A 22,842-nucleotide genomic window follows, 5' to 3' on the forward strand; every position below is an offset into this window, starting at 1 on the left:
TCATGCCAGCGCTTATGTATTTGAATATGGATACAGCTGTCTCGGACACACCCAGGCATTTGAACTGTTATTCCTACATTCCCCCCTCCACCGCCACCACCAACCTGCCACACAAAGTGCAAGTAACAGAGGTGCCGTTTCTGTAGAATTGTTTGCTGTCTGAAAAATGCTCTCAGCTCCCAGATTTATATCACAATAATAACCCTTTACACTCCCCTTGCACCTCTCATCCAAGGATCTTAAAGTTCTTTACAAACATTAAGCCTCCAGGCACCCCAGTGAAGCAAGGATAAGAAATTGGCACTAACAACATGTGGCATATAGATGCTGAGGGTGCAAGAGTTTCTCTTACTAAATGCGGCACTGGAATTTTGCTTTTTTTACTTGCCTTATTTTCGACCCCATTTTAGCCGTGCTGGTGATGGGATGTCTCCGTCAGTACTGCAGTGTCAAGTTCTGCTACATCAGCTATTCTCACATCTTTAGCACACGCCCCTTTCTTTATCTGGTCTTCAGCCTGGAAGATTTTCTAGGGTAACAGCTAGTCTGTCTACTGGTGTCACAAGGGGTTTGCTTCTGCCTTTTTAACATGTCGACATGTGAAGGTGAGGGGCAGATCATGATGAAATCTGCAGCAAGCATCTTCCGACCTAAGCACAGAGCTTCCTTCCTCCCACCACTCCCTGAGCGTGTTTGTTTCAGGAATGAAAAAGTCCTGCAGAGGCTCCCAGCCCTGCTATTGGCTCTGCCAGATACACCTCTGCATTCTTATTTGCTGAGCAAAGAAAAGGAAAAGGGAGGGGGGGGGAATAAAGATATCATCTCTAAATGGTCTTAGATTCAAAACAAACCCAGGTTCCAAGGAGCAGACATTCTCAAAGACATCAATAGAGAATCTGGAACTAAAAATAAAGATATCCAAAGCTCTCTTGCATGGTGTCAAGTATCAGGGGGTAGCCGTGTTAGTCTGTATCCACAAAAACGAGTCCGGTGGCACCTTAAAGACTAACACATTTATTTGGGCATAAGCTTTCATGGATGCATCTGAAGAAGTGAGGTTTTTTACCCACAAAAGCTTATGCCCAAATAAATCTGTTAGTCTTTAAGGTGCCACCAGACTCGTTTTCAAAAGATCTGTCTCTCTCACACACACAAGAAAATAATCTGATCTTAGGTCTGTGCTCCCAAGAGGATGTTGTGTTTGTGGATTATGAAACTACTACTCCACATTGCACCAAATTGTTGGGAGGGCACGCCGCAAACTCTCTGCATGGGCAGGCATTTTTTAAAAAGTATTTTGAGCTTAAACTCAAAGGACAGCAGTGGAAAGACATGAGCTGCCGCTCAGTGAATGTAGTCTAAATCAGTGTCTCTCAGCTTTTCCAGACTACCATACCCCTTCCAGGAGTCTGATTTTTCTTGCGTACCCCAAGTTTCACCTCACTTAAAAACTACTTGCTTACAAAAATCAGACATAAAAATACAAAAGTGTCACAGCACACTGCTCCTGAAAATTGCTTACTTTCTCATTTTTACCTTATAATTATAAAATAAATCAACTGGAATATAAATATTATATTTACATTTCAGTGTATAGTATATAAAGCAGCATAAACATGTCATTGTATGAAATTATAGTTTGTATTGACTTTGCTAGTGCTTTTTATGTAGCCTGTTGTAAAACTAGGCAAATATCTAGATGAGTTGATGTACCCCGGCATTGAAAACCACTGGTATATGATAACAACACTTAGCTCTTTTCATTCGTAGAGCTCAAAGTGCTTTAAAAGGAAGCTAGTTGTCATTATTCCCATTTGCAGGTGGGGAAGACAAAGCCCAGGGAAATGAACTGACTTGCCCAAGGTCATCCAATAGGTCAGGGAAAGAGCCAGGAATAGAACCCAGGGCTCCTGGATTCCCAACCACGGCACTACACTCTCTTCAACACACACACACAAATTACAGCAGAACCTCAGAGTTATGAACTGACCGATCAACCACACACCTCATTTGGAACCGGAAGTACGCAACGAGGCAGCAGCAGCGACAAAACAAAAGTAAATACAGTACAGTACGGTGTTAAACGTAAACTACTAAAAAAAAAAAAAGTTAAAAAAAAAAGATTTGACAAGTAAGGAAACAGTTTCTCTGTATTTCATGTAAATTAAAATGGTTAAAAGCAGCATTTTTCTTCTGCATAGTGAAGTTTCAAAACTGTATTAAGCCAAGGTTCTGCTGTAAACTTTTGAAAGAACCACCATAATGTTTTATGCGGATTTCCCTCTGACCAAACCACATGGTGTGTCATGGGAGTCACATGACTGTGCACATTACAGGGACATGTAGTCTGGCCAGGCAGGGAACTTGGCCTAATGGGGAGCATGGAGGTATCAGCTAGGGTGACCAGACAGCAAATGTGAAAAATCGGGATGAGGGTGGGGGGTAACAGGATCCCCATATAAGAGAAAGACCCCAAAATCGGGACTGTCCCTATAAAATAGGGACCTCTGGTCACCCTAGATCAGCTTCCGAACTACAACTCCTACCGGGAGTGAGCCATTAGGGGAAAATGAAGTTTAATATTAATCTAGCTCAAAAGATCGGTTCAAGAAACCAAAATGAAAAATTTCAATTTCTGAAACTTTTCAATATTTCTAAATTTTTCTTTTAATTTCTGTTCTGCAAAACATCTTGATTGAGAATGAAAACAAATGTTTAAGTGTCATAATACTGTCGCATGGGAAATTCTGAATTTTGCACTGCTCTAGTACTATGGTATATATAGAGTCATACCAAGAGTAGGGTTATGTATACAAGAGCGTATGGCTGTATGCATACAGAGGAGCAAGCCCTTCTGGGTAAATCTCATAGAATTTAATATGGATGAAACCCATAAGGTTCTGAGAAAATTACTCAAAGCCCTCTAGAACTGAAGAAACAATGAAATCCATTCTGGAACCATTCTAAAGAAAACAGTAGCAGGGATAGCAGGCTATTCATGACTCTTAAAGTTGATTTTAAAATTCTGTTTCTAAGATTACCACTGTCTTCAGTTCTATAAATTTCATCTATTGATGTAGATGGATGTCAGTGGATCTCAAAGCGCTTCTCAATCACTAATGGGATTTCTCCTCACAGTCCCTTATGGTAGGGAAACATCATCACCCCGTTTAAAGATGGAGAACGGAGGCACAGGGTAGGTATAGTGATTTATCCAATATCACAAAGGCAGTCTGTGGCTGAGCTGGGAAGTGAACTTAGAGTGCCAGGTCCACTAGACCAAGAGGAAGGATGGCCCGGCGGTTAGGGCACTATCCTAGGACTTGGGGAAACCTGGATACAATACCCTTCTCCGCCACAGATTTCCTGTGTGACCTTGGGTGAGTCACTTGGCATTCCTCTGTCTCAGTTACCCATCTGTAAAAACAGAGATGATAATACTTCCCACTCTCACAGGGTGTTGGGAGGATAAATACATTGTGAAGAGCTTTGAGATCTACAGATGAAAAGCATTATACAAGAGCCAGGTATTACTGTTATTCCTACTGCATCATTTCCATAAGGGTAGCTATGTATTGGAGGACAGTATTCATATATGGATGTATCACTTAACATAGTATTCATTGGTCTCCACACAGTCGGCATCACAGGCTGGTGTAGCCAAGCATGCATTAGCATGGACACCTACATTCATGACAAGCATGGGTGCCAGCATAGCTGAGTGCAGGGAGACATGCTGATGTGGCTGAATGCTCCTCTGCTCACAGATACCGGATAAGCATTGCATATGGAAGCAGAGAGATCAGTGGAAATTTCCCAGAGGAGTCGGCCTAAGAGGAATGAAGCAGCAGCTTCTACCTTTATGAAGCAACCAATGGGCACTCTTGGCATTTCAGCAGTGAGCCTTTGCAGAGGATAAACTGGAGGAAGGAGAAGGGTAACCACCAGTACTGAGCTAAAGAGGGAGACCATTGCACCTGCCCCACCCTCCACTCTATACCCTGAGCTCTTTGCATGCACCGTCAATAGCAAGGCAATCATGCATATGAGGCATTTTTTCAGCCTGGCACATACTAATCTGAATTGGACCAGCCTGCCCCAGGCAGTAACCTGCTGCTGGGCTGGACTGGACTGCGCACTGGATTTCTGCACTGTTACAAACACCACAACAAACTCTAGAATCTGAAATAATTAAAACAAAAAATGCAACCCAATCTAATTTACTGTGTGTCATTTGTGTTTTATGCATTTGCATTTTCAAGCTGTTTGAACTGTGAAATCAGATTACTTAGTTTCACTTGGTTGGTGCTTAAATGCAAAGATGATATATAAGGTTTGTTTATACTCAAGACTAGAGCAGGGATGTTAAAAAGAGCCCAGTGAAGTTAAGCATCCAGCTCCTATTGAATTCAATAAAATCTGGGCCCTTAATTAGGGTTACCATATGTCCTCTTTTTCCCGGACATGTCCGGCTTTTCGGCAGTCAAACCCCCGTCCGGGGGGAATTACCAAAAAGCCGAACATGTCCGGGAAAATGACGGCTCTGCTCCTCCCCGACTCTTCGGCTCTGTTTAAGAGCCGGGCTGCCCGAGCGCTACCGGCTTCGGGCAGCCCCGTGCCTCCAGACCCTGCGCCGCCAGAGCCCGGGAGGGGAAGTGCCCGGCTGGGGGCACAGGGTCCGGAGGCATAGGGGCTGCCCAAAGCCCGAGCGCTACCGGCTTCACGGTTTGCCAGGCAGCCTCCAGACCCTGCGCCCCCGGCTGGGCGCTTCCCCTCCCCAGCTCCAGCTGCGCTGGGGAAGCGCCAGCTGGGGACGCAGGGTCTGGGGGCTGCCCGGCAAACCCTGAAGCCGGTAGCACTGGGTCAGCCCTTTCCCCCTGGCTGGGAGTGGAAGGGAGGAGGGGGCGGAGTTAGGGTGGGGAAGGGGCGGAGTTGGGGCGGGGCTATGGGTGGGAAATGGGCGGGGCCAGGGCCCGTGGAGGGTCCTCTTTTTTTATTTATGAGATATGGTAACCCTACCCTTATTTCCTCCTGGAGAATTCTCTGAAAACCCCAGCCCTAGTTCCTGCATGCCAGGGCTCAATGCTATTGCCTCCAACACAGGCAACTCCTTTTCTAAACCTGTTAATTTATTTTTCTTTAAAAACAAAGATTTCTATTCATGATGCAACAAAACCATAAACCCTTAATGTCTGTTCCCTTTAGCACAACTAGAAAGAACATAAATTATGTTGCACAACAAACAAAAGTATCTGAATCATTTTCCTGTAATTGGCTACTAAGAACTTGTACCACTAATTAATCTATTAATTAGGCATCTTATCATCTTCAACATGTTAGCAAGTTGCCAAAGCAGGAACTAGCCTCTGGGGCAGGCAGGTGATAAGGAAAGCAGAAAGATTCAATATATTTTTTTTTTTTTAGTTGTTTGTAAAGTAGGAAAAAAGTGCCTCAAGTTAGAGACCCAGAAATAGGTAATAAATATAAGTGAAGTTCCTGAAACATCTCAAACTAATTTACAAGAATAAAAATAGAACCTAAAAATGAATGTATCAGGTGCATCAGCAGGTTCCTGTAAGGTATCTTGCACTAGAAAATAAGAGGTGCACAGAGTCTACAGAGACATATCCTATAACCATTTCCATGATCTGAGCACAAGGCTACGTTTCTGTAACAACTAAGCACCTGATCCAATCCACTTTAAGTGAATGGGAGATATTTCCTCAGTGGGAGTAGGACTGTGCTTCGAGTGAATTTCATAAATGCCAACGTTTGACACATTTTAGGCTATGCTGGAATGCTTAAGAGCATGGATGGATGGATGGAGTTAAAATAGGAACTTTCCCTGGGTGACTTCCATAGCAGTTCCTGCTCATGAAAGGAGCTGGCTTGATGACCCTGTCGACTGAATTTCACTTTATCCATAACAACACACTGGCTAAGAGCGAGTCTGCTCTTTGGTATCTAATCCACAGCGAAAAGAGCCTACCAGTGCTGCCAGCTAAGGGAGTTATACAGTAGAACCTCAGAGTTACAGACTGACCAGTCAACCACACCCCTTATTTGGAACCAGAAGTACACAATCAGGCAGCCTCAGAGATGACCAAAACAAAAAAAAAAATTATATATATATATATATATATATATATACACACACACACACACACACACAGTTCAGTACTGTGTTAAACGTAAACTACTAAAACAATAAAGGGAAAGCAGCATTTTAATTCTGCATAGTAAAGTTTCAAAGCTGTATTAAGTCACTGTTCAGTTGTAAACTTTTGAAAGAACCATAACGTTTTGTTCAGAGTTATGAACATTTCTGAGTTACGAACAATCTCCATTCCCAAGGTGTTCGTAACGGAGATTCTACTGTACTCATAAATGGAAAGACTCTCACTGCCTTCAGTGACAATTGGCTCAGGCCCTATCAGAACAAAATTAAAATATATTTCAGAATAGCTACAGGAGTTTGAGGAGTTTTACAGCAGTTATGGTGGGAATATGGAAGGGTCCATTGCCTTGCAACATACCAATCTCAACAGTATAGTCTCAGATAGTGGAGACTGCCTAGGAAAAGTCATGTCCCCTGGGAAAAATCTAAGGAGTTATAGATAAATTAAATTCTGGGAAGTCACTGGGCCTAAATGACTTTGCCATGCAGAGTCAAAACAACTTGCTATTTGTTGACTCCAGTTTATTTATGACTCTCTGTACTTTGCCTGCAGCAAACACCTGTTTCAGGTAACTTTTGCCATCCAAGGATATAAGGTTGAGATTAGTTTGCTGAATTATGGGTAAAGAACTTGTAGAAATCAAGGATTTAATTCCAATCTGTAGGATTTTATCCTTGGTTGAGCTCCTTGATGGCATCTATTTGGTTACCTAGCAAAAACCTATCACTATAGGCTAGACCTCCTTTGAAATCCTGCTCTAGTTCTATCTAATTCCGTTAGCCTGGGCAAATTCTGTTACTATGTGTTTTATGTAACTGACATTTTATTTTTAAATCTCTCATCAAGTTGCCTACTTTAGAGCTGTATCTACACTAGGGACATTTTTTTCAAATATGTTAGTGCCAGTTCATTGCCATTGATGTTAGTAACACTGGGAGCCCTAATCTATTTAGTCTCTAGTCCTCCAAGGAGTCATTCAGAAAAAAAGCAGGGGAGGGCAAGACATGTCTGATATTTCTAACATAAAAAAACCAAAGCAAAAAATTCGCCTTGGAAAAAAAAAAAAAAAAGGCCTTTGCGGGCCTTCTTTCTATACAGTAAAGAAGCAAAAAGGGACACTTCTTTCTGTCTTTGTGGGTCACCTTTAAATAATTTCTCCAGAGGATCCAAAATGGGAAGGGAAGGATATTGCAGAGACTCAGTGACTTGAGTTTAAGGGAAAAGGTCAAACCCACTATAAGCAGAACGAAAGAAATTGCATTGCTAAAGTATCAGCCCCGAGGGACTTCTGGAAGGTTGAGAGAACAATGTAAGTTTCAGATGAGATAACGAGTGATGGAGATGTGTCTGCTCAGTCTCAAAGGCCTGGTCTACATTAGGAAATTAGGTCAGTGTAACTACCTTGCTTGGGAGCGTGAAAAATCCACACCCCTGAGCGACACCGAATTCTCCCATCAACCTTGCTACTGCCTGTCAGGGAGGTGGAAAACAACCCCCCCGCCCCAAATAGCGTTTCCACTTGCAACAGTCTGCAGCCATCTGGCTACTGCTACTTTTGACATAAAAGCTTTGATTTGTAAAAGCCTAACTTATCCTACTGCTGCTAAAATGGAGATTACTTACCTGTAACTGGTGGTTCTTTGAGATGTATGATGCCTATCTGTATTCCACACATTGGATAAACATGCACAATACATGCCAGAGTCCAGAATTTTTTGCAAGCAGCATCCGTTGGCCCACCTATGCACCGTAACTCTCCTCGTGCTCTGAACCAAGGGCGTAAAAAGCAGTGGGGGCTGACATCTCTCCAATTTCCCATTCTTACCGCAGTTCAAACAATCCACAGCAGAGAGGACACAGGGTGGGTAGTGGAATACAAATAGGGACCACATCTTGATGAACCTCCAGTTATAGGCAAGTAACCTCTTTCTTCTTCAAATGATGGTCCCTATGTTAATTCCACATGTGAAAGATTAACAAGCAGTAGTCAGACAGGAGATGGGTGCAAAGACACAGATGCAATACCGGACTGTAGTACAACTGGACCAGAGCATATCATCTTGTGAACGTATGCAAGGAGTTCCAAGTAGCTGCCCTATGTATCTCCCGGGGGGGGGGGGGGGGGGGGTGTCAAAGCTGCAGCCAAAGTAGTTTGCCCTTTAGTGAAATGATCCCTCATCTCCTCCAGAAGGGGAACATTAGCTACTTAGTAAGAAAGGGTAATACCACCCGAGATCCATTTTGAAAGTCTCTGCGTTGATATAGCTTGACCTCTGGATCGCTCTGCTATGGGAACAAATAGCTAGGGGTCTTTCTAAAATCCCTTGTTCTCTGTAGTTAAAAGCCTTTCAGACATCTAGAGAACACAGCCATCTCTCTTTATCTGAAGCATGGAAAAAATACTGCTAAGTGAATTGCCTGACTCTCATGAAACTCAGAAATTACTTCAGAAATTAATCTAGGGTAGGGTCGTAATACGATCTTTTCTTTATAAAAGTTAGTATATGTTATGTCTGTTGTGAGTGCTCCCAGCTCACTGACTCTTCTGACTGACATTATGGCTATTAGAAAGGCCACGTTCATGGATACATTGGCCATAGAGCCTTTGGGTGCTATTCCTTGGACTGCTCTGTAACCGCCTGCACCACCAGGGAATTTGGCGGAGGGTGAGACAACAAAAACTCTCCCCTCTGGGATGGAACAAAATACCACTTCATGGCCCTTTTAGGGGTGGGAGAACGAGAAGCAGGAATGTTCCAAATTGTCTTCGTTGGGTCCACGATGGCCTCATTGATGGGCAGGGCAACTCAACTGGAACCGGAAGACTGCAGAACATCTAGTAAACTGTGCTGAGGTTCCTGAACTTCCTCAAGCTGATTCTGTAGCTCTGCAGCCACTCTGTGAATGAGCTTTAGATATTGTTTAAAGTCACCTGGAAGAAATGGAGAAGAGGAAGGAACTACCTCATCCGGTGAAGCTGACGAGATTGCTCCCGGAACCATCAGCTCCAGCATACCTTCCAAAGGGGCCGAGTGCGGCTATCTGGGCAATGGCAAATAGGACACCTGCACCGATTCTGGGTGTCCAGAGTAGGTCTCCCATGGTCCCAAATATTGCCAGTAGGATGAATCAACTGGCAAAAGAGGACCCCAAGGTATAGGGTACCACCTTCTCTTGGGCAATTGTAACTAGTCAAAGGCCAGAACCCTGATTTTCTGGGGCTCCTGTCTGATGCTGCAGAGACTACTGTGGGGCCCATGTTCCTAAGCTTGTGTTCAGAGGGACGCTGCCTGCATGTGGAGAATCTGACTGGGGCTTCACTACCGTCTCCTGAGATGTTTTCTGAGTCTCAGTTCCCAATCATCACAAGTTCTCGGGGGCCAGGGGGAAGAGCAGCAGATGCTGCACTCAGCAGAAATATGTACCTCGCCAAGGCAGCAGAGGGCAGCACTGCTGTTCGTCACTCACCAAAAAGGAGCAAGGGCAGGAAACACAATTTTTGAACCTGGCACAATCTCAATCTTCTCAGGGGGAAAAAGTCCCTGGGTGGGGAAGAAAATGGGGACACCACTTTCTAACTATTCTATGTAGACTATACTATCAAGACTACCAAAACGATGTATATACAATATCTTACAGCAATGACTCAGCAAAAAAGGAGCTGAGGATACTGAAGATTCCGACTCAGACCCATGCAGCAGTAAGAAGGAAATGGAGAAGCATTGGCCAGCACCACCTTTAATTCCCTTGGTTTGGAGTACAAGTAGAGATATGACATGTGTAGGCCAAAGGACACTGCTTGCAAAAAAATTCCAGACATAGGCACATGGCGCATATGCATATCCCACACGCAGAATACACAGGTGCAATACACATACGGACCATAACTTGAAGAAGAATGAGCCTTTACATATGTTTTCATCCCCAGGTTTAAATCGAGGCCATATTAACATGTTTGTAGAACCCAGTTTCTCAGCTCTCATTTTTGAAAGCTTATCTCAAGGGACAGATAATCTCATTTACCTCTGCTACCACAAATCAAAGCACCAGCAAATGAAATAGATTTGCAGTCTAAGATTAAAGAGCTAGAATTAGAACTCTTGCAACGAGCAGATAATGAAAACAATTTTAAATATAATATTTCTGGGGGGGGGACCCCACACAAATGTTTTTGTCTTTACCTGGAAAATAAAGGGGAATATATAATTACAGGTAGATTGATTACACACATACACACTACACCCCGTGCTTGTCCAACAGTTAAGAAAAAAGAGGAGAATAGGAAAAGAAACCTATTTTTGAATGCTGCCAATTATCTATTATGGTAAACATTTTATCCATTTAGATATTAAACAGGTTGTTGGATGACTCTGAATAAACACAATATTACAGACCTAAGTATACAGTTGGGTGGGATAAAGGGGGATTCAATGAGGAAATTGTTCAAGCTTAAATTTATTTGCAGGCTTCCAAGCAGGGGAAAATTCCCCAAGCCAGAGAACAACCCATCCTTCAAATCAATGCTTTGCTAGTTTAACTTTTCTTTTCGGCACCGTTACAGTTTCCATTCACCTTAGGTTTGTCTAATATAATATAATATGTGAGTGTGTATTTCACTTTGAGCAAAAGGTGCAAGGATCCCTGAGCTCGTAGGACATATACAAACATTCTATAATAGAAGGTTATATACACTGAGGGTATTCCTGGCCCTAATGAAATCAGTAGGAAAAGTCCCATTGACTTCACTAGGGCCAGGCTTTCACCCTAAAGAGTCAGGAGGATTGGTTTTGTCCAAGAAGACTAAAACTCAATAGCAGAATGACACAAGCAAAGGAAAACTTAGACTGACTATCTGGAAGCCATGAGAGGCAGGTACTGCTACCTCAGCAGTTAAATGACTTGCCCAGTGTCACACAGAGTCAGTCTCTGAGAACAGAGGGGTGAAATCTAGGCCTTGTTCAAATCAATGGCCATTGACTTCAGTCAGGCCAGGATTTGACCCCCGGAGTACCACTTGATCTCTCCAGTTCTGGTCTCCAGATTGGTGTGTGACTTGGGAGGGAGTACAATTTTGGAAAAAGAGAAGCTTTACAAGCAAACAAGAAGAGGACTGTTGCATTAATGGACCCCTGATTTGAATGTTCCCCAATTCCTGTAGTTTGTGTCACTAAGGCCCCTGTGTTTATCACATATTTTAATGTTTCTAACATTAGAGAGACATCTGTTGGCTTGGTTGCCATGGTCACTGAAATTTAACATCATATCCCCAATCAACGACCACTACACGAAACTCAAACTGCTTCTGATGGGAGTCACAGCTCTGTATAAATATTGTAGCCTGAAGAGAAGTATTAAATCTGTATTAGCCAAGTAAAACCAGCAGGTGGCAGCCCTGTTACACATAATCTATCCCGAGCTACTCATGCTTCAAGGGTACATGGATATCTGAATCTCCATCCATTTTATTTTAGGTAGCTGATTATTTAAGGAAATTAATTCAACTGCATTTCTAAGCACAAAAGAAACAATGCACATGATACAGTGAATAAATCTAATAACTTAGGTTAAGATTGCCAATGCATTCCAGGGAATTTAGACACATACACATCATCTTGTTAATTGTAATGGCAGGTATCTAAAATTTCCATTTAAAAAATTCAAAGAAACAAGAACGTTTTTCATTTGCACTGAAATTTTTCAAAGAATTGTTTTTTGGGGGGTGGAGGGGTCAAAAAAAAAAAAAATCAGAAAACTTCTGATTTTGATAAATAACAAAAAAAATCTGGTTTCAGTTGTTGAAAACCAACATTTTTTGGCAGTTTTCTAAAATGATAGACACGTTCTAATGAAAATTCCCATTTAGTCAAAAAACATTTTTTTTGTCAAGAAAAATGTTTTGACAGAAATTTTACGCCAGCTGTACTCTAGATGGCTTTGAAAATCTATATACACCCTCTTTCTTCTTTCTTGGGCTTTACAAATTAATTTGGCAATGAACTGAAGTCCATCCTCTCTGATGGCTCAGTGTGAAATTACCAGATGGTCCATGCCTAAAGGAGATGTGTCCACATCATACTTGCTACCAGCAGGACTGGCACTAAATGGCAACTTCGGGGGCATCATCAGAGATGCTGGGGATTGAATGGACCATTGAGATTTTAGCATCACTCAATAGAGAGCAAATTGGAGCGGTTGCTGATATTCTATTACAGTGGTTCTCAAACTGTAGGTCGGGACCCCAAACTGGGTCATGACCCGATTTTAATGGGGTCACCATGGCTGGCTTAGACTTGCTGGGGCCTGGGGTGGAAGTCAAAGCCTGAGCCCCACCACCTGGGGCCAAAGCCAAAGCCCAAGGGCTTCAGCCCTGGACAGCGGGGCTCAGGTTATAGGCTCCCTGTTCTATTGCATCTGTTTGAAGGCCACTGAAAAGCAGTTTGCTGTTAAACTAGATTGTATAAATCCTATGTTTATAGAGCGCCCTTCAGGAAGAAATGTCCAAAAATACTTTGCATTTAATCAAAGGTGATTCAAGAGCAAATCCACAGATAAACTATCCTAAGTTTCAGGGTGGAGGGTGACAACTGACCCGATCTTTTCTCTCTAATAGGTGAGCCAATCTGGTTCCTCAAAAACTTTGAATCGGAACTCTAATCCACCTTTGCACATTGTAACTCTCTCTCTCTCTCCCTCCAAGTTGTACACATTGATCACTTCACCCATCACTGAAATGCAGACACTTTAGGCTGGAACGTGGCAGCTAATTAACAGCTTATAGCTACAGTGCATTTTATAAAGTTATTAAACCTCTCCGGAGCACGTGATGGTGAGAGGTACACCCAACTATTTGAGACTGGACTGAAGACCTCTGATCTCATACCTCAGTCACAACACACCCCTTCATGTTGGGGTATTTCGCCCTACATGGAATTACTGCACCCCACTTTAACACCTTAATTGCCTAGCAGACTAACTGGCATGTAGCTGATGCAATAAATGAGCTTCAGTTCTCTCCAGTCTCTACATTATTGCATCTGAAACCATACTCCCTCAAATTCACATCAAATGTCCCAGTGGTTCCAAATGCCTAAGTGCTTTTAATTGGGCACTCACAGAAAGGACTGGGGTTGAAACATCTTATGAGGGACCAGCTGAGACAGGTCACCAGAACATCTGCTACAGGATGAGCTCTCATCCCACATCGATATCTGAGGGAAAAACAATGGGTACCAGTCATGTGGCCACATAGCTTTCAGCTGCCAAGCAAAGGGTCTGTGCTTTCCAGCACCAAGACATTAGCTCCATTGTGAGAGGCAGATGTGGGAAGTACCTGGGGCTCTCCAGGTGCAAAATGAGAGACCTGATCCCACTCTCACAGCTGAGCCCGATTCAAAACCCAGTAGTTAATATCACATGCCCCTAAGAAGGTGCCCTTCATCTTAGAATCTGATGGAGCATAAACAAAGGTCCCATCCTCACATCTCATCCCACTTGGACTGCTGAAGGGTGAAGTTAGGACCTATGGGAAACAGTTCACAAGAACAGTGGAAAGTGGAGCAGCAGAGAAGCCAGAGAGAGATGAGGAACTGTTTTTAAGTTAGCTGTCAGCTCTTCTTGCCAAAAGGCAGTAAAAACATCAACTCATTTCAGCCTTTCACTCTGTGGGTGGGCAGAACTGAATGGAGCCTTAAGGTAAGGCCAGAACAAGGACTGCAGGCAGCATGGAAACATTTACCATCAGCTTGTTATTTTCTTAAGGGAAACCTCATATCCCCACACACACCAGCCAGGGGAGGGTTGTTTGTGGCTGAATTAATTAGTTCCAGGCTGGAGAGAATGCAAGACACCATTTCGTCAGTCTCTCACACATACAAGCATGCCCTGGTTCACTCCCTGGTGTGTCAGCCAAGACTGTGGCCAGCTCATAAGGATAAAACTGAGTGCCAGGAACCAAGACTTCTAACCCCAGGTCTGTCAACAATGCCCTCTGCAACTACAAGCAAATAATTTAAACACTGCCTCAGTTAAAGTGGAAGTAGTAATGCTTACTTAACTAAATTCTCCTACCTCCATCCCAGTTAATATTTATGTGATATACTTATTAAGTGTTTTATGTCCCACTGCAATGGTTGGTCCACAGAAGAGGATAATGCTGAGATCACAAAGACCCAGGACACTGTGGCAGGCTGAATGCAAGATTGCAGTACAGCAGTCTTCGAGATCAAAACCATGACTCAGATCCCCAAAATCACGAGATTGGCCCCATGACCCATGAGATTTTAAAATCACCATCAAGCCTGGTCTGTCTTTTGACTTTTAACTCCACTCTACTCTTCTGGCAGTGTGTGCGTAGGATAATTTCACCCTTTAATGCACACAAAAAATGCATGCCTCTCCCCAACCGCTCAGAAGGAGACGGCACTTGCCTTCTCCTCACCCCACAGACAAGGGAAATGCCATCCATTTCCCATTACGCTCATGACTCCCTCACTCACCTTCCCCGGACAGGGCAGCACCATCTCCCCAACTCCCCTTATCCACCACCCACCCCAGGCTGGGGGAGCGCCCATCTATCACCTCCCTCTTTCCCCCACACCCTCTGCACCTCCCCTCAGCCTCCCCCAAGCCCTCAAATCCCCCTACACACTCCCACCTGCCCCCATATCCCCCTGCCCCTTTCAGCCTCCCACATCCCCCAACCTGCCCCTTCAGCCTCCCTCCTCCCACACCCCAGTGCTTACTCCCCCTCATTCTCCCCAGCCACCTTTCACAGGGTCTCTGCTGCTCCTCACAGTCCCTGAGTCCTGTGCAGCCCCAAGAACCATACAGTGGCTGGCAGCCATGTTGCCTGGGGACGTGGCTTTCAAGCACATTGAGACTAGGGGAGGAGTCAGACATCTTTCTTAAGGGCAGCCTGCCTGCCTCTGCAAGAGACAGAGGGGAAAATGGCAGCCATCTTGCTGGCTTCAGCCCTGCTGCGAGTAATGGCCGATGGCGGCCATTTTGAATAAGGGAAAATTCCTGAGCTGGTGCCTTGCATCATGTTTACATGAGACAAGTGAAAAAACACCCCAAAATCGCAATACTGCAATTAACACCACAGATAAAGGCACATTACTTCTGCCAGCTAAGGGACATTATTCCTTTGGCTCAAGTAATTGAGGCTTATGCTTTGGAGTGGGCAGTCCCATCCACGTCCACTACCAGCTAATTACCATGGGTGGGGATTTGTTAAAGTGCATTTAAGTTTCCCCATCTGTAAATTGAGACTAATTTTATTGATCCCCTTTCTACAGTGCTCTGAGACCTGCTGATGAAAAGCACTATACAGGGGCTAGGTACTGCTATTGTTAAATCGTTAAGCAATGTAGAACAACCAAGTATTACTGGACCTGCTGCAACTACCTAAGCTTTGCAAATAAGGATCACACCATTGTTCCAGCTAACCCGATGTCCTGCCGCCTGCAAATGTAGCCAACACCAGTGTCCTGCCTCCAAATGCAGCCAACACCCTCCTGCCTAAGGGGAAGGCAAGAAGTCCCATAAATTATTTGACACTGTAGGCCTCTGTGTGCGCGTAAAATAAACAGCACCGCAGCATGCCACTCAGTTCAGCTTGCCTTTACATGCGCACTAACAAATGTCATACCATGTTGCTGCTCCTTTGATTAAGGGAAGGAACCTAGCTCTGGTATTTTGAACAGCGGAAGATGATGATTTTAGTATTAAAGGAACTATGGGGCTGTGTCCATGACACACACCGGCAACAGCACAAAACCCAAACACCTTTGCCCCTCCCTGCTCACTCCATCCCACCTCCCTCGGTCGGTCGGTTGCTCTCCCCCACCCTCACTCACTTTCACTCGGCTGGGGCAGGGGGTTGGGGTGTGGTAGGGTGTGATGGCTCCGGCTGGTGGTGCAGGCTCTGGGGTGAGGCTGGGGATGAGGGGTTTGGGGTGTAGGAGGGGGTGAGGTCTCCAGCTGGGGGTGCAGGCTACAGGGTGGGGCCAGGGATGAGGGGTTTGGGGTATAGGAGGGGGTGAGGTCTCCAGCTGGGGGTGCAGGCTACAGGGTGGGGCCAGAAATTAGGGTTCAGGGTATGGGAGGGGGTTCCAACCTGGGGCAGGGGCACAGGAGGGGATGAAGGTTCCAGTCAGGCAGCACTTACCTCAGGTGGCTCCCGGAAGCGGCTGGCATGTCCATACAGGGCCCCGGCCGCAGGCACCGCCCCCGCAGCTCCCATTGGCCCTGGTTCTTGGCCAATGGGAGCTGCAGCGCCAGCACTCTGGGGCAGCACATGGAGCCTCCCTGGCCGCTCCTGTGCGTAGGAGCAAGAGGGTGACATGCCGGCTGCTTCCGGAGCTGCGCGGAGACAGGGTAGGCAGGGAGCCTGCCTTAGCCCCGCTGCATTGCTGTCCAGACTTTTAGAAGCCCAGTCAGCAGTGCTGACCCTAGCCATGAGGGTCCCTTTTTGACTGGGCATTCCGGTCGAAAACTGGATGCCTGGCAACCCTAACTTTCAGTCAGCAAGGGATTACTGGAGGCTGCGGGTGGTTAAACTGTTATTGGCAATGATGTTCTCAAAAATAAGATCTTGTAGTGGGATCTGCAAGGAAGGAACCTACGTCATTTGATAAGGAGGGAATAACAGAGCCTTTGTTTGGCTTGAATGGGACGTGCCTGCGTTTACACTCACAGAAAAAAATTCCAGATGCTCCAAGCACAGCCTTTTCCAGCCTGGACCTCACTGCAGGTTTGCACCCCAACCTCCCCTGTGATCTGCATTTCCTTTGGTCTTGGCTGCTCTGAGGAAAGCTTTTATTTTGCCAGTGCAATTTACTCTCTGGGTTTGTTGTCTCGGCTTGGCTGCAGAAGGTGTCCTGGTATCTGAGAAACGCACCCCTTATAGATTAGACCTCAGACACATCGGGGCACATGGCACAGGCTCATTCAAAAAATCAGCTGCTCTGTAACATATCACATTTATAGTGTCTGTAAGAGAGATTTCCTTGTGCCCTGTGGAAGGGAAGACGGAGCCCAAATCTGAGAAAGCCATTCACTTTTCCTGCATATATTTTATCTGCAGGATTCGTTACTGCAGGAGATCAGAGAACCAAGAACTGCAGAGGAGCTAAAAGGAAGCATTCATTGTTAGAATGAGGGTAGCAGCTAGAGGCCCCAACCAAGATCAGAGGCCCATTCTGCTAAGCCGTGTACTTACACATAGCAAGAGACAGGTCCTGTCCTGGAAACACAGGGAAATGGAACTGAGACCCAGAGAAAATAAGTGAGTTGCCCAAGTCATACAGGAAGTCTGTGATAGAGCTCGGAATAGAACCCAGAACTCCTGAGTCCTGTGTTTCAACCACAGGACCAACCTTCCTTCTTCCTTGGCCTTGCTTTACAGTGTGAATGTAACTCACCCATGTTGGGATGTGGGAAGTGGGTTAAAATGAAGAAACAAGATCACTATAAATAGCTAAAATAACTCCTATTGAGTCCCTTGTGTGTGCAAAATTCCCACTCTAACACAAAGGGTCTGAAGAATAGGGTTTAAACTGATCTTTTGACACCCATGTTAGCTGCAGAAAAGATGAGCCCGAAAGAGATTACATGAGTTACTTGCCCAAGGTCACTGTGCAAGTCAATGGCAGAACTAGAGATAGCCACTCGGAAGTCTGGGTTGCCCTTCCCATGTTCTGACCACAGGACAGCACTGCCCTCACGAAAATGCAAAGTTTTGGCAATGAAGATTTTGGAGTCGCTGTAATACTAAATATAATAACCTACCTCTTAGAGCGTGCTTTTTGTCAGTAGATCTCAAGGAGGTCAGTATCGTTATCCCCATTGTACCAAGGGGGAAACTGAGAAACAGATCAGGGAAGTGACTTTCATAAGGTCACCCAACAGACCTGCACAGAGCTGGAAACAGAACCCAGATATTCTAGGTTCTGTCCAGCATTGTGTGAGCTCTATCCACGAAGCCGCACTGCCTCCCCAGACCTTTCATGTTCTCCACTGAGAGGCTGCAGAGTTGAGGATCCACTAGCATTCCCACAACAAAGCCCCATAATATTTACCTAGGGACTTTTCTTGTCTCATCAACATGCAAAAAGGAACAAGATTTTTATTTTCACCTTCCATATTTAAAACATAGTCTATGCTCTGAGACCCCCGGCCGAACAATGCAGCAGGCTGAGTGGGTACCGGGGATCATTTTTCCCAGGCTTCTGCAGACAGCTAGGCATCAGTAAGCAACTTAAGGACTGAGAGATGTCTTAACTCTGAAATGCTTTGCTTTTGCTTGTTTGAGTCAAAGCCATAATCTATTTAGATAACGTTGCTAATGCCTCAGTTCAACATTCTACCATTTATTCTGGCCCCAGAGACCAAGGCACAGAGCAGGGGAAACATTTTTCAAGGGAAACCTGAGTTTTTACTAGTTGATCAAAAAAGAAACTGGTCTATGGGGGATGGGGAAAGGAGGGGAAAAGAAAGTTACTTAACATCTCAAATTAACAGAAATTTGGTCCCCTCAGGCAGCTTTAGCACTGTCCAGCAATCAGCATCTAAATCAGATTTGTTAGACAAGACTAGTCCAATTCACCCCTGGTTGTTGCCACTACAGAATATAAAAGGTTGCCTATTTTAAAAATGGACAGGGCACTAGGAAACGTGCAGTAGGGAGCAACACCTCAATGGCAGGAAGATGGATTTGGGTGGCCCTATAGGTCTTTCGAATCGCGAGCTTTCATGAGTCCATGCAGACGGCTTAGATAGTAATATGCTGTGCATTTCTGTAGCGCCTTTCAGTCAAAGCATATGCCAGACTCTCTGGGCACCCCTCTGCTCTGGATATTATAGCATCCACATCAGAGATGAGCAAACAGGAAGGGAAAGGTTCTGCGGCTTAACCAAAGCCTACCATGTAGAGCAGAGGTAGACAACCGGCAGCACGCAAGCTGATTTTCAGTGGCACTCACACTGCCCGGGTCCTGGCCACCGGTCCGGGAGGGCTCTGCATTTTAATTTAATTTTAAATTAAGCTTCTTAAACATTTTAAAAACCTTATTTACTTTACATACAACAGAAGTTTAGTTATATATTATAGACTTATAGAAAGAGACCTTCTAAAAATGTTAAAATGTATTACTGGCATGCGAAACCTTAAATTAGAGAGTGAATAAATGAAGACTCGGCACACCAGTTCGGAAAGGTTGCTGACTCCTGATGTAGAGCAAGTTAGAGGAACAACCACAAATGAAACCCCAGAGTCCAGACTACCAGTCCTTTGTTCTAACCGCCCATCCTTCATGAACCCCAAGAGCTAGGCGCTACGAAGGAAAAGCTCTACGGGCCTGGCAGAGAAAGTTGCCACACTGTCTTATCCATGCAGGGATACACAGTACTATTTGCTCCACACCCTTTGGGGAGATTCCAAAAGTGAAGCTCACTCTAGGATTGCTTATGCTGTGTGGTGATATTGGGCAAGAGCACCTGTGATTTGTTCCGGCCCTGTTGGTTCAGCAACAGCCATGGTACAGCCTGTTCTTACCTTTCCTTTGAAATTCAGCCTTTTATGAGCAGACACTCGGTCACTTCTGTCCTTCCTCTGTACCGTGCCCCACTTGCAGCAGAGAGAGAGTGAGAGTGAATTTCAGCTGTGGGGCAAGTCACTGGGTTGGGGCTCACCAGTTCTTCTTTTCTGAGGGTTACTGTTTTGCTCCAGCCATACATGGGCACAGAGGAGCCATCTTCACTGCTGGTCAAAGCTGGGTAAAGTGGAACCAGACCTAGCAACGCTTCTGGTGCAGACACATGGGGAGTTTTAGAAGCTGTTGGGCTGGGCTTATTGCTGTGCAAAGAGCAGAGGGGAGAAAGGAACACTTTGCAGCCTACACCCTGTATGAGCTGCTAGAGCAGTGTGGCAGCTCTATCAGAAGAGCCTGCCCACGGTACGTTTTGTTATCGGGATCCTTTGGGTGAAGCGGTTCAGAAATAAACAGAGTTGAAGAATGTTTTAAACCAAAAAGGTCATTCAGGCTAGAAGCCCTGCACTGAGTGTCTTAGGCAGCAGCTTCACCTCATTACCACAACCCATTCCACCTGTTTCTGGTCAGCAGCACAGCCTAGCAAAGATTAACTCCTTATCTGCCAGTGCTGGGGCAGGCCTCTGTACCCTAAGATACCTCAGAAAGCACCATTGCCGATCATCAAATAGGCTTTCCATCAGCCCACAAGCTGGTGTTTCTGCATAGGAAAACTTTAAAAAACTAATGTCTCCTTACCCATTTAGGTCCCCAAGCCTTCAAAACTGAAACATGGGAATTACTTAATGCAGTTGAAGACAATGGGACATGCATAATTTTATACAGGTCAGCGGATATTAAAGGTTACAGGATTGGCTGGAAGCTATGTTCTTTATCCCCAAAGCAGGATAAGCAGCAAAGATTGCTGACTCACCCATGCATGGCCTTAGGACTGGTGTTACAAAAGATTTTCACTGGCTTTGCATTTCTCTCGCAGACATCATGATTTCTCAGCACAAATAAATCCATATTCATTGTAACTGAAAAATGCACATAGAAGACCCCTGCTCTCTGGGATAAAATATACATTTGGATAATGAAACATGATGATCTACACATGTTTCTCATGCAGATAGGACAGCTTGGTCTTGGGGACAGGACTGGGAATCAGGAGCCCTGGATTCTATTTCTGGCTCTATCACTGACCTGCTGGGTGACTCCTGGGCAAGTCATTGCATTTCTCTGTGCCTCAGTTTCCCCTCCAACCCTTTATCTGTCTTGCCTATTTAGAATGTAAACTCTTTGAGGCCGGGACTGTTTCCAATTATTGTATAGTGCCCAGCGTGATGGGGCCCTGATCTCAGCTGAAGCCTCTGGGCAGTGCCATATTACAAATAATAATAATGGAAAAGGCTACCTTTATGCAGCTTGAAATTAATCCTTAGCAAAACACACAGGTGCAATTACATCGGACTCAAATCTAAAGCCCCAGTCCTGCAAGTCAAAGGGGTGCCCCTGTGGATCAGCTTGCAGCATCCAGCCTAAGACATTTAGCAAGGAATAATATGTGCATTGTAGACAGCAGATAATCAACCATTAAGAGAGTGTGAGACTTTAATTCGGGGGGATTTTTTTAACATATGATACATGTTTTTCACTTGCTCTGAATGCATTTGCTGAAAGAAAGAGAGAGAGAGAGAGAGAGAGAGTGTGCAAGCAAGCAAAGAATAAGAAACATCTTTTACTTATGCTATTTCTACTGGAAAGCAACTTCTTAGAGGAAACACATTCTTTTCTTTGTCCAGGCAGTTAACTGAGCCAGACACAGTTGCCAATGGAATAAACAGTCCATTGTTTCAAGAATACAACAGAAAAGTTGGATTCAATTCTCAGCTCTTTTTACTGACAGTATTTACAGATCTGGTTGTAAAAAAGAAAACAAACAAAACTTAAAATCAATAGTTTTTGTATTTTTACTTGACTTTAGTGCTGGTGAAAAGGGCCTGATTGACAGAAATTGAAATCCTTCTCACTAAGCATAGTATGATGAGGCAGAAAGCAGCCTGTCCCCACATCCCAGGCACCTGTGAGTCTCAGTCTTGACAAGGAATGGCAATAACCTTTAGTAGTGAGAGGGTATGTCAGTTTTCCAGTCCTATTAGTCCTCAGCCCCAATGCCGAAGCTGCCAAGAATGGAGTCTGTTAATGCCAATGGTGATGGTGTGTCCCCTACTCATTGTACACGGGCCACCAATACATGGATCATATAGCAATGTCTTTGGTCAGCCACCAACCTGGGCTTCATTGGAATCCGTGACATAGAGGTGAAAGCCAGTGAGCCAGCCAGTCCCCTTTCTTCAATTAAATTTCTTTTCCCTTTACACATACCTGCTCCCCCATCCCGCAAGGCTGTGCCCAGGGCAGGGCTGTAACTGCTACAACACTGGTCCTACTGATAGAGGCCTCCACCTGCAACTAGCCAAACTGTGGCCTGCCCGGTCAGGAGACCAGGAACCACACAGGCTACAGGCAGCAAATATTCATGGGGACTGGCTCCATCCTACAACGTGACATAAGTAGGTCTGTTGGACTTCACCCTTTACTGAATGATATGTGACTCCTGACCCACACAGAATGGGCTTGGCTTAAACCACTTTTTCCAAGAGAACAATCTCAAGCTCACGAGGAGGTAGAGATTGCTCCTGGCCTTAACACTTCAGTGTTGCTGAGAGGCCTTTTCTTTGTTCTTAAGAGTGAAAATCTTTCCCTGTATGTTTTTGTTTTTTTATATACAACCCCCTATTACTAGGGAAGGCCAAACATCTATTAGCAGGACTGAGGTTTCTTTCCTTTATGGCAATTTTTTGGATTCTTTTAGGAATGCTTTGATATCTACATATTTCCAAGGCCTCATGGTGGGTAACAATGCCAGCTCCTTCCACGTGGCTTGACAATACTGTTGCAAGCACTCAAAGTGAGGTGAGTTGTCTAGAGCAGTGTCATATGCTCTTGTACACACACACACACAGATTGATCACTCCCTTCACCTTCAACTAGTGCCTCCAGTCTATGGGAGCCAGATACCAGAGGATTCACTGCAAAACAACTATACACATGCTGAGGGATGCGGGGGA

The sequence above is a fragment of the Trachemys scripta genome, chromosome 4, assembly GCF_013100865.1.
Source record: "Trachemys scripta elegans isolate TJP31775 chromosome 4, CAS_Tse_1.0, whole genome shotgun sequence".
In the NCBI taxonomy this organism is placed as follows: domain Eukaryota; kingdom Metazoa; phylum Chordata; order Testudines; family Emydidae; genus Trachemys; species Trachemys scripta.